General features: G+C 44.2%; 1 protein-coding gene across 27 annotated transcripts in view; it reads left to right on the top strand.

Annotated features, from left to right (window-relative positions):
- The window catches only part of LOC135097580 (uncharacterized), a 62262-nt gene that overhangs the window by 29278 nt on the left and 20484 nt on the right, over positions 1-12500 (top strand). The window lies entirely within an intron of this gene.

The raw sequence follows: 12500 nt of genomic DNA, 5'->3' as shown, positions 1-12500 counted from the left end.
TACCTAAATACTGCTACTACTACTGCTACTGCTGCTAATTCTGCAGCTATTACTACTACTGCTACTTCTACTACTACTATTACTACTACTACAATTACTAGTGCTACTACAATTCTATTACTACTATTACTACTACTGCTGCTACTACTATTACTACTACTGCTGCTAATACTGTTACTACTACTGCTGCTGCTACTACTACTACTACTACTACTACTACTACTACTACTACTACTACTACTACTACTACTACTACATACTACTTCTACTACTACTACAATTACTACTGCTACTATGCTTACTTCTGTTACTATTACTACTAAAACTAATACTCGTACTACTTCTACTACTGCTACTAATACTAATATTAGCTCTACTACTACTACTACTACTACTACTACTATTACTCTACTAGTATTAAGGCGACTATTAATATTATGACTACTTTTAGTACTATTATGAATACTACAACTATTACTACTACTACTATAATTACTTTTACAATTAGTTACTACTGTTTTTATTACTACTACTACTACTACTACTACTACTACTACTACTACTACTACTACTACTACTTCCTTGCAACCCTCTCTGTCTTCTACTATGCTTACTTCTGTTAACTGTTACTACCTGCCGAAACGATAATTACTCCCAGTGAGGTCTAATGCACTGTTCAGGGGGTGCTGTGAACTTATCATTAAACCCAGCTGTGACCTCACTGAACGTTTCCTTTTGTGTCTCACAACACAAGGGGGCAGTCACAGCCTGCCCTCTAAAGACAACTCTCTTCCTCCACACAAAACTACAAGCACCTAATAACACACACACCCTTCACTCTAAAATTTTAAAATCATCATGGCGACTCCTACACCAGCCTCGGAGTCCCCATCTGGGGAGGAGACCATAAATGTCCCCAGGTCGGACTGCCTTTCTGTCAACGACCCTAAGTGTCTTGACACCCCCCTCAACTTTTTCCTCATTAACTTGTGCAACATTCGCGGTCTAAGATCTAATTTTCAATCTGTAGAACACCTTCTAAACCTCATCTTCTTTTCCTCACTGAAACTCAGGTGTCTGAGGCAACCGACATTAGCCCCTTTTCTGTTCCCTCCTACTTTCTCTATCCTCATTTTCGATCCAAAGCTGGATGGTGCGTTTATGTGCGCAATGACTTAACCTGCTCTCGTGCCCACGCTCTTGAATCTTCCGAGTTTTCCACCATCTGGCTACGACTAGAGAGTCACTCTCATACTAAATTTATCTGTGCTGTATACCTCTCACCTAACTCCTCTGACTATAAGAAATTCTTTGAGTACTTAACTTCCAAAGTGGAGCACATTCTGACCCTCTTCCTTTTTGCAGAGATCTTCATTCTTGGAGACTTCAATGTTCACCACCAGCTTTGGCTTTCCTCTCCCTTCACTGACCATCCTGGTGAACTAGCCTACAACTTTGCTATCCTCCATGACCTAGAGCAATTGGTGCAACACCCTACTCGTATTCCTGACCGTCTTGGAGATACGCCGCACATTCTTGACCTTTTCCTGACCTCTAATCCTTCTGCTTATGCTGTCACCCTTTCTTCTCCATTGGGCTCTTCCGATCACAATCTCATATCTTTATCTTGTCCTATCACTCCAATCCCTCCTCAGGATCCCCCTAAGCGAAGGTGCCTCTGGCGTTTTGCCTCTGCTAGTTGGTGGGACCTGAGGAGGTATTTTGCTGATTTTCCTTGGAATGACTACTGCTTCCGTGTCAGAGACCCGTCTTTGTGTGCTGAGCGCATAACAGAGGTGATAGTGTCTGGCATGGAGGCGTACATTCCTCACTCTTTTTCTCGTCCTAAACTTTCTAAACCTTGGTTTAACACAGCTTGTTCTCGTGCTATACATGATAGAGAGGTGACCCACAAAAGGTACTTAAGCCTTCCATCACCAGAATCTCATGCACTTTATATTTCTGCCCGGAACCATGCCAAGTCTGTTCTCCAACTAGCCAAAAACTCCTTCATTAACAGAAAATGTCAAAACCTTTCAAGATCTAACTCCCCTCGTGATTTCTGTTATCTAGCCAAAAGTATTTCCAATAACTTTGCTTCTTCTTCTTTCTCTCCTCTATTTCAACCAGATGGCACCACTGCTATCACATAATTTTCTAAAGCTGAACTCTTCGCTCAAACCTTTGCTAAAAAACTCGATTCTGGGCTTGTTCCTCCCTCTCCTTCACTCTCTGACTACTTCATGCCACGTATTAAAATTCTTCGCAATGATGTTTTCCATGCCCTCGCTGGCCTAAACCCTCGGAAGGCTTATGGACCTCATGGGATCCCTCCTATTGTTCTCCGAAACTGTGCCTCCTTGCTTGCACCTTGCCTAGTCAAACTCTTTCAGCTCTGTCTGTCAACATCTACCTTTCTTTCTTGCTGGAAGTTTACCTATATTCAACCTGTTCCTAAAAAGGGTGACCGTTCTAGTCCCTCAAACTACCGTCCTGTTGGTTTAATTTCCTGCCGATCTAAAGTTTTTTAATCTATCCTCAACAGGAAGATTCTTAAACATCTATCATTTCACAACCTTGTATCGGATCGCCAGTATGGATTCCGTCAATGCCGCTCTAATAGTGATCTTGCTTTCTTTACTGAGTCTTGGTCATCCTCCTTTAGAGATTTTGGTGAAACTTTTGCTGTTCCCTTGGACATATCAAAAGCTTTTAATAGAGTCTGGCACAAAGCTTTCATTTACAAACTACCCTCGTACGGCTTCTATCCTTCTCTCTGTAACTTCATTTCAAGTTTCCTTTTTGACCGTTCTATTACTGCTGTGGTAGACGGTCACTGTTCTTCTCCTAAATCTATTAACAGTGGTGTTCCCCAGGGTTCTATCCTGTCACCTCCCTTCTTATTATTCATTAATGATCTTCTAATCCAAACTTCTTGTCCTATCCACTCGTACGCTGATGATATCACCCTGCACTTTTCCACGTCTTATCATAGACGTCCACCGCTTCAGGAGGTAAACATATCACGCAGGGAAGCCACAGAATGCTTGGCTTCTGATCTTTCTAAAATTTCTGATTCGGGCAGGGCAAACTTGGTATTGTTCAATGCCTCAAAAACTCAATTCCTCCATCTATCAACTCGACACAACCTTCCAGACAACTATCCCCTCTTCTTCAATGACACTCATCTGTCCCCTTCTTATACACTGAACATCCTCGGTCTGTCCTTTACTTATAATCTGAACTGGAAACTTCACATCTCATCTCTAGCCAAAACAGCTTCTATGAAGTTAGGTGTTCTGAGACGTCTCCGCATGTTTTTCTCACCTCCCCAGCTGCTAACTCTTTACAAGGGCCTTATCTGTCTATGTATGGAGTATGCTTCACATGTCTGGGAAGGTTCCACTCATGCTGCTCTTCTAGACAGAGTGGAATCAAAAGCTTTTCGTCTCATCAACTCCTCTCCTCTAACTGACTGTCTCCAGCTTCTCTCTCACCACCGCAATGTTGCATATCTAGCTGTCTTCTACCGCTATTTTCATGCTAACTGCTCTTCTGATGTTGCTAACTGCATGCCTCCCCTCCTTCCGCGGCCTCGCTGCAAAAGACTTTCTTTTTTCTCTCACCCCTATTCTGTCCACCTCTCTCACGCAAGAGTTAACCAGTATTCTCAATCATTCATCCCTTTCTCTGGTAAACTCTGGAACTCCCTGCCAGCTTCTATATTTCCACCTTCCTAAGACTTGAATTCCTTCAAGAGAGAGGTTTCAAGACACTTATTCATCAATTTTTGACCACTGCTTTGACCTTTTGATGGGACTGGCATTTCAGTTGGCATTTTTTTTATTATATTTTTGTTGCCCTTGGCCATTGTCACTCCTACATAAAAGAAAAAAAAACTACTACTACTAATAGTCGTTCTACTTCTACTACTGCTACTACTACTACTACTACTACTACTACTACTACTACTACTACTACTACTACTACTACTACTATTACTTTTACTACTAATACTACTACTACGACTACTACTACTACTACTACTCTACTACTACTACTACTATTATTATTACGATTACTGTTACTACTACTACTTCTACTAGTATTACTACGAATATTATTATTACGACTGCTTTTAGTATTATTATGAATACTACTACTATTACTACTACTACTACTATAATTATTATTACGACTACTGTTACTACTGCTTCTGTTACTACTAGTACTATTACTACTACTACTACTACTACTACTACTACTACTACTACTACTACTACTACTACTACTACTACTACTACTACTACTACTACTTCTTCCTTGGAACCCTCAGTGTCCGCTTTACCATCTTTCCTTGATTCATATTTTTTTTATTATTTTTATTGTTATCAGTGTGTGTGTGTGTGTGTGTGTGTGTGTGTGTGTGTGTGTGTGTGTGTGTGTGTGTGTGCAGGATTACAGATAAAAATACTATTCATGGACACCGTAATTTATTCACGGAAATAAACAAAAAATTGTACAGTGCACTATTTTCTCTCTCTCTCTCTCTCTCTCTCTCTCTCTCTCTCTCTCTCTCTCTCTCTCTCTCTCTCTCTCTCTCTCTCTCTCTATGCCTCTTGTCAGTCACTCAGGTCTTTTCAAGGTCGCTGGGCCTCGCTCCCCTTCTGCCTGGCTTGTATGATGCCATGTAGTATTTTACAGGAGTACTTTTAATCACCGCAGTAATGTTGTCGTGCAATGCTTGTCAGTAAATTATGTGTATTTTAATGCCACTTCTCTTGTTATAACACACACACACACACACACACACACACACACATGGAAAAGGAAAGAACGTGTGACCTTAGGCGCTCTAGAGCAGCCTCGGCCAGCATGTTGGCCTTCCTGCCTTCCCCGCCCCCTATTGATAGTGACCTCGGTTTTTTCAGTTTTCAACTCTTAGTTTTTAGTTTTAGGCTCGCCCTGGTGAGATTGTTGTACTTGTGAACACATTTAGCGAGTGCGTGTCGACACATAAAGGATAATGTGTGCTGCCGTGCAAACGTACGAACGCAACTACCTCCTGCGTCGTATGGGAGGGTCCGGTCACCCGCCGCCCAACGTGATAGTTAGTTACTTTTACTGACCAAAAAAATTATTCATACAGTAAAGTGAAAGGTACAAAATTTGCCAGTGGTCCAAATAAAGAATCATACATTTACAAACATAAATAACAACACTTTCACCTAAGTATTGTTTAAGAATTAGGCGATTCAAAGTAACCAGCATTAGCAAACACTTACTAGCAGTAATGCTATAACTAACATAGATACATAACTCAGCATAACGTCTAACACAATTTGACCAATATTAAAGGAATAGGTAGTTCTAATTAAGTATTGTTTTCTTTTTAGGTCCTATAACTATTCAACACTTCAAACACGTACCTACACAAAACATTTACGTCTTCTGTTTCTTTAAATAACTCGTCTAAATTTTGTTTGCTTATCATATATTTTTGGCTGACCTGTCTCGTCAGTACGCACTCCAGCAGTACATGTTGGTCAGTCTGTGTTGCCTGCCCGTCACATGGACACACGCGCAAGTCCCGCGAGATGCGACTCCAACGGCCGGTCTCGATCTTTAAGTCATGAGACATCAGTCGAATTCTAGTAAACGCCAAACGTGTAAAATCAGGGACATTATGTCATCTGAATAAATATTATGGACACCAAGACTAGAATTCAATATTGTTTTATATGTGTGATACTTTGTTGCGTCTTGTGGCTTATTGGTAATTAAATTAATTATTCTGTAAAGAGGATTTATATAATTGTCATACTGTTTGGCGCTCTGGATAAACTTATAACCAGGGGTGTTAGCTTCTCTGCATAAACTAAATACAACATGAAATGGTTCACTTCTGTCGAGTAGAGTCAGCTTCCTCTCCAAGAAACGTTTCCATCGGACACAGACAGTATGGTAAACTGGCTTAATTCTCGATTCAACATGACATAAGTTTGAGCTTGTGTTATTTGTCACGTCCAGGAGACATTTCATAAGTTTATTGTACTGACTGGTGAGTGACACACAGCTGTCTGTCAGCCACGACTCGCAGCTGTATCTCAGTTCAGCCAACACAGCCGCGTCAGACACAAGTCGTTTATAACACTGAGGCATATCAGGGTTCTAGGCACAAAATGTAGAAAATTTGTTAACGACTGACTGACACTTTGCCTCGTGTAGTGACACCACGTCCTTCATACAACCGCTGTCGGTAAACCAGGCCCTTAAAAACTTGTATCTGTCACAGTACTTAATAACGTGTCCCTCGATCTTTTAATGCAACTTTACCACAATGAGTGATATTTCAAACAAAAAAAATAATTTTGTCTTCGTTAGGAACAATTCCATGATCATTACAATAATCGATGACAACTCTGAGTTTCCTGAGGCACATATCCCGAGATGTTGTGTGCAGTGCGCCCAAGTAGCTGTTAGTTGCTATTTGTTCCTTCAGCATACGAATCATCTGGTTAATGTAAATCACAAACATTAGACAGCTGGAAGGTGAGCCTTGCCTTACTCCCACTGACGACTCCACCGTGGCACACTTAAGCACGTTACGTGTGCAGCGATACATAACATAAATTGCTTTTAACATCCTTCTTCCACATCCTATTGATTTTAAGCATTCTATCAGCTTGGACCTCGGTACTTTATCTTATGCTTTACGATAGTCTATAAATAATACATATAACTTCAGTTTCTTTTATTTTACATAATCACACAATAATCTCAGTGTAAATATCTGCTTTAGGCATCCTCTTCCCTCCATTGCTCCTGCTTGACAATTGTCCACATCCATCCACATTTTCAATCTATTGATAATAAGTGTGTCATAGAGTTTAGCTAGGGTGTCCATTATACTAACAATTCTGTAGTTATCACAAAGCATGCGATCACCACACTTAAATAATACAGTTAACTTACTATAGCACCAGGCTAGTGGGAAACACAAACTATCAAAAATTACATTGAACATTGTAAGAAAAAACATCAACCAGTTCATAGGTAAGTTCATTAATAGGGCAGGACTTATTCCAACAAAACTTTTCTTTTTATTTATCCCTCTCACAGCTGTTTCCACCTCTATAAACGTGAAAGGATCATCCACAATGGGAATACTTGGTGCCTGCTCAAAGTTTACCTCTCCAACTTCCTCCGTCAATGGATTCAATAATTCCTCAAAATGAATCTTAAATTGACTCTCAGTAGGCTGGGTACTGCCTTCATTACTATTAATTTCACCTTTCCAGTTAATTGCTTTCCAAATTTTCCCACAGTCATTTTCCTCCATGACTCTTTTCCTTCTTAGGTCTACACTTCCCTCACGCGCGACATTCGTCTTTCTACACTCCTTTGCTATTCCATTAACTTCCCTGCAGCTTTCCTTAACCACGTCCTGCACACTTTCCTCATTCACCACGCCCAGGGTTGGCGGCTCACACAGCGCCATCCTCGTCACGAACGCTTCTATATCTACTTTGTCATGGAGCAGGCCTGTCGCGATATTAGTGGTGCAAGGACTGTGTGTGAGCGTCCGACCCAAGTTACTGGCGCGCTCAAGTAGCCGTGATGGCGTTACTCATTTAAAAACGTCAGTGTTAATTGTTAGAGTGAGTGGCGCATGATCTGAGCACGACATAACTTGGCGTGTACATAAGTCTTTCAGGACATTCAAACTGCTATACTTAACTAAACACAGGTCGATTTCCGATGTCCAGCGATCATTACGCCTAAAAGATAAATTCTCTCCTCGCTGCTTTCCGTCATATTTCAAATGGTTAGCAACTACCATTTCTTTCTCTTCACACATGTTGGGTATTGTCCGGCCCATGCAATTACTTATAAGATCTTTCACACCATTATATTCATATCTCTTTCCGTTTATATTTCTACTTGGTAGGCAACCCACACGTGCGTTCAATCAGTGACCACTATGGCACCGTCACAGTCGGTCACCTGCCCCTCCCACAGCAGCGCCGGGTCGTGGTAGGGCGAGTCGACCGGTGGGATATACATGGCGCCAAGCCTCATCCCAGGGCAGTAGGACAGCTCGACCCATGTTTGTCCTTCTGCTGCAATGTTGGCACATGTGATATATGGCACCAACGCACACTTCACCAACATCATTATTCCTCCTCTCCAACTATTTTGTTTACTTTTATTCATATATAAATCAAAACCTGCCACGCTACTAATTAACGTTACTTAATTTCAGTGATCCATATCATGTCAAATTGTAAAGCAACATTTATCACTTCAGGGCTTTGGAGCTTATTTTTCACACCACAGATATTACAAGCACATATTTTCAATTGCCCAATCCAAAATTTTCCATGCCAAAATTTGTGAAATACCTATCAGTCACAACACCATCACGCAGCAATACTCGCCGCCGCCAGTCATACGTAATTTCCACTCCCTGGTTGTCTGGTTTCTGCTTCTCCTCATTTTCTCGGGTCCTCTGTCTTGTCGTTTCTCTCCTCGCCGCCGGATGAACGTCCTTCTTCACACAAATCCGTTCAAAGTCTCTTCCTGTATCCTTCAAGTTTTTCGCCACTCGCAAGATGTCGCTTCGTTGATCTTGACTCTCCAGCGTCACGTGAATAGGGCGACTCCTCCGTGCGTCAGGCTGTCTAAGTCGTATCGTTGCCCATACATCGGTGGGTATCGGTCCGGCGTAACCCGCGGCTTCCAGCACTGTCTTGATCTCTCCATCTGTCGTTCCCAGGCCGTCGTCATCCTCCGAGACCCCAGTTATAATCAAGTTCAGCACCCTTTCTATGACGCCAAAGGATTCTAGGAACCGGTTTTGCTGGTGGATAATCATGTAGGCTTCATCGAGTCTTGTATTCAGTGATTCTATTTCTTCCTTCATCTCCTTCACAGCTGCCAAATCTTCTGGAATATTTCTTATTTCTTCGAGTAATTCAGAGCTCGGTGGCTGCTCTTCATGAGGCTGATGTGCAACAGTTGTTCTCAGTGCACATTTTAGCTGCGCCGCTGTCAGTTTATTGATCTCCGAAGCAGACAATGCCTTCACTGTGTTTACATTGTCATAACTAGCCATCTTGGACAAACAAACAAGTATCCCGTTAAGTCTTTGCATCCCGTTTTCTACAGTGGTTTGGCGTCGCCGTCACCATAGCAACGGTTTTCACAGCGGTGCAGAGGGGGTGGGGCCGGTGTTGATCGACCACATTATATTCTAGCTTCTAACTACCGGCTAGCTTTCTTCAGTGGGCTACAAGTAACTGAGTCTTGGCTCCACTCTACCCTCGTGCAGCTCCTTAGGCAATATATTGCCTGATCTAAGCCTGTATGGCAGCAGAATCTTGGCAAAACTTGGAGCTCTATCCAGGTCTGTTTGTTGATGTTTGCAGCGCCATCTACACAGTGCCTTAAGACTTTGAAACTATTTCGGAACTGCACGATGCAGGACTACCTGCTCTACCATCACCTCAGGACAGAACGCAGGAAGGGAGGGGGGAAGGGCGGAGTGGCCCCTGATACCTGCCTGTCAACATTCCTGCCGGAGTAGAGGCCCTGTGGGTGAGAGTTACGCCCCCCTGCCATCTCAGCAACACAGCCTCCATCATCGTGTGCGTCGTGTACCACCCCTCACGAGCCACCACAGCACAGTTACTCACCGCTCACATCAGTGACACTGCTGATGCCCTAAGTGTGAGGTATCCTGTTGCCAAGCTGGTCATCTGTGGGGACTTTAACGGATTGTATATCAGCGATATCCTACACCAGCTACACCTCACCCAGGTCGTGGACTTCCCTACCACCCAGCAAGCCACCCTCGACCTTATACTGACACACCTATGCCAGCAGTACTCGTCCCCCAAGCCGCTGCCTCCCATGGGACGGAGCACCCACCTCTCCATACTGTGGACACCCACACCCACCACCTCGACCCCCTGGCCAGCTGTCACCAGGACCCACCGTTCCATGCCTGACTCAGCCATGAGGGAGGTTGGGCGGTGGGTGACACAACACCCGTGGACCGAGGTGCTGGATGTGGAGGACGTCCACTCAAAATGGCACAATTACGTCACCTCCAGCACAGAAGCCTTCCACCGCTACTTCCCAGCCAAGAATGTCACAGTGCACACATCTGATGCCTCCTGGATGACGCCCAGCATTAAAAGACTCATGCATCAGCGGATGTGGTCGTTCCACTCCTGCCCGGTCCTGTACAGGAAGCTAAGAAACAGAGTGATCAGGGAGATTAAGGCTGCCAAGTCAAGCTATTACCCGGACAAGATACACCACTTCAAGAAGGCCAACAACAGACAGTGGTTCGCTAGCAGCAAAGCTTTGTGTGGCCTACAAAAGCACACTTCATCTCTTCCTTGCACCTCACACCTTCCTGCTAATCTCGCGGCTCAGGAGATGAATGACCACTTTGCCGCTATCTGTCACACCTGCCCTCCTCTCCACACCACTCCACTTCCTGACCATCTTCCCGCCCCCTCCCCTCCCCCCACTATCCAAACGGTGGATGTTTTTAAGAGGATACTTAAAGATACCAAGATACCAAGATACCAAGGATACTTAAAGATACCAAGATCCACCACACCCACTGACCTTCCCATATGGGAAGAGCCAGCAACACCGCTATGCCCCATAATAAACGCCTCTCTTTCCCAACACTCTTGCCGCGCGGACTGGAAGACATCTTACGTCTCTTCCATCCGCAAAGCTTCCAGTCCACAGTCCCTCGGTGACCTCAGGCCAGTCTCTATCACCCCCGTCCCTAGCTTGATTTGTGAAGATTTTGTGTATGACTGGGCCTACACCAAAACTTGTTATACCGTGGATATCAGACAGTTTGGAAATATTATAGCCACCTCCACCTCCCATTATCTGACCAGCTTCCTTGACTTCATCCACAGCCACCTGGAGAAGCGAAACACCTCTCTAGCTGTTGCTTTTGTGGACTTCAAAAAGCCTTTGATCTTGTTGATCAACTTTGTTCTCTTCAGCAATGCAATTAGTCTGGGTCTCCCTTCCAACCTGGTAGCGTGGCTAGCCAACACCCTCTCAGGGAAGCGTCAGGCCGTTCGCTATCAGGGCTCTGTCTCTAATATCCAACAGCTGACATGTGGGGTCCCCCAGGGGACCAAGATGAGCCCACTATGCTTCCTCCTCCTGATTAACGACGCCCTCACTGACACCCCCCTCGCTGGAAGTATGTGTACGACTGCACCGTGGGCGTCCCAGTCTCCAAAAGGAACCCGGACTACTCGCCACTGCAAGTCATTTTGGAGCGACTGCAGACATGGACGGAGGAGAGCAGGATGACCATCAACCACAGCGAAACTGTGGTGATGCATTTCTGTACCTCCTCTTTACCAGTGCCTTCTCCCCAGCTCAGAGTGGGCCCTCACCCCCTCCAGGTGGTCCGATGTGCCTCTGGATGTGCTTCTCGGAGTCACGGTGGACGACCAGCTGACCTGGAAGCAGCATGTCGCCAGCACCGTAAGATCCGCTACCTACAAGCTGTACATGATGCGCAGACTCAGGTCGCTGGGGACACTGACAGACGAGTTAAGGGGAGTGTGCCTCACCTTCATCATCCCCAAACTCATGTATGCCTCCCCAGCGTGGTCCTCCTCCCTCACACACACTCAACAGCTCCAGCTGGAGAGAGTGCAGAAGAGAGCCTGCAGGGTCATCTTTGTCCCTGCCTACACCACCTGTGATGAAGCCCTGACCACCCTGAGTCTGTTCAGACGTCCAGACTATCCACCAGGCACCGAGAGGCTCTGGAGAAGTTTGGAAGGGGACTTCTGCATCATCCACGCCTCAGACACATGCTGCTGCCTGACGCACCTCGCCTGGTCCGAGCCACCAGACACCACAACAAGATAACGCCCTTAAAGGCGCCGCGCACGGACCGAGACAGACTCAGCACGATTCCCACCATGGTGCGAGCCATCAATCAACATCAATCAACAGTATTTCGCCTTTAGGTTAGGCTTAGCTTCAGGATTAATGTTAAGTATTTTCCCACCCCCTCTGTACATTTTCAGTTTGTAAACTGCCTTATTAATAAACCATTTATTATTATTATTATTATCATTATTATTATTACTATTATTATTATTATTATTATTATTATTATTATTATTATTATTATTATTATTATTATTTTTATTATTATTATTGTGTTTAGTGTTGGTGGTATATAGTCTTGCCTCGTTAGTGCCTCATTTTCTACTTTCTAAGTGTGTGCAATAGAAAACACAGTGAAAACAATTACCAGGAAAGAAAAGAGTAAGTGTACTCACCTCAAGAGTGCAGGTGTGTAGACTCTGGGAGACGGGAGGAAGCAAGGCGTGAGGCGGGAGGTGCCTGTGGGGAGAGACACACTGTGCTTCATGCTCTTACATTTATACTCCACAAGCACAAGTGCACAAATGTAACTGTGTACATCTATC

The sequence above is a fragment of the Scylla paramamosain genome, unplaced genomic scaffold (assembly GCF_035594125.1).
Source record: "Scylla paramamosain isolate STU-SP2022 unplaced genomic scaffold, ASM3559412v1 Contig25, whole genome shotgun sequence".
Lineage (NCBI taxonomy): Eukaryota > Metazoa > Arthropoda > Malacostraca > Decapoda > Portunidae > Scylla > Scylla paramamosain.
The sequence above is the reverse complement of the archived record's forward strand: the minus strand, read 5'-3'. Positions and strand labels throughout refer to the sequence as shown.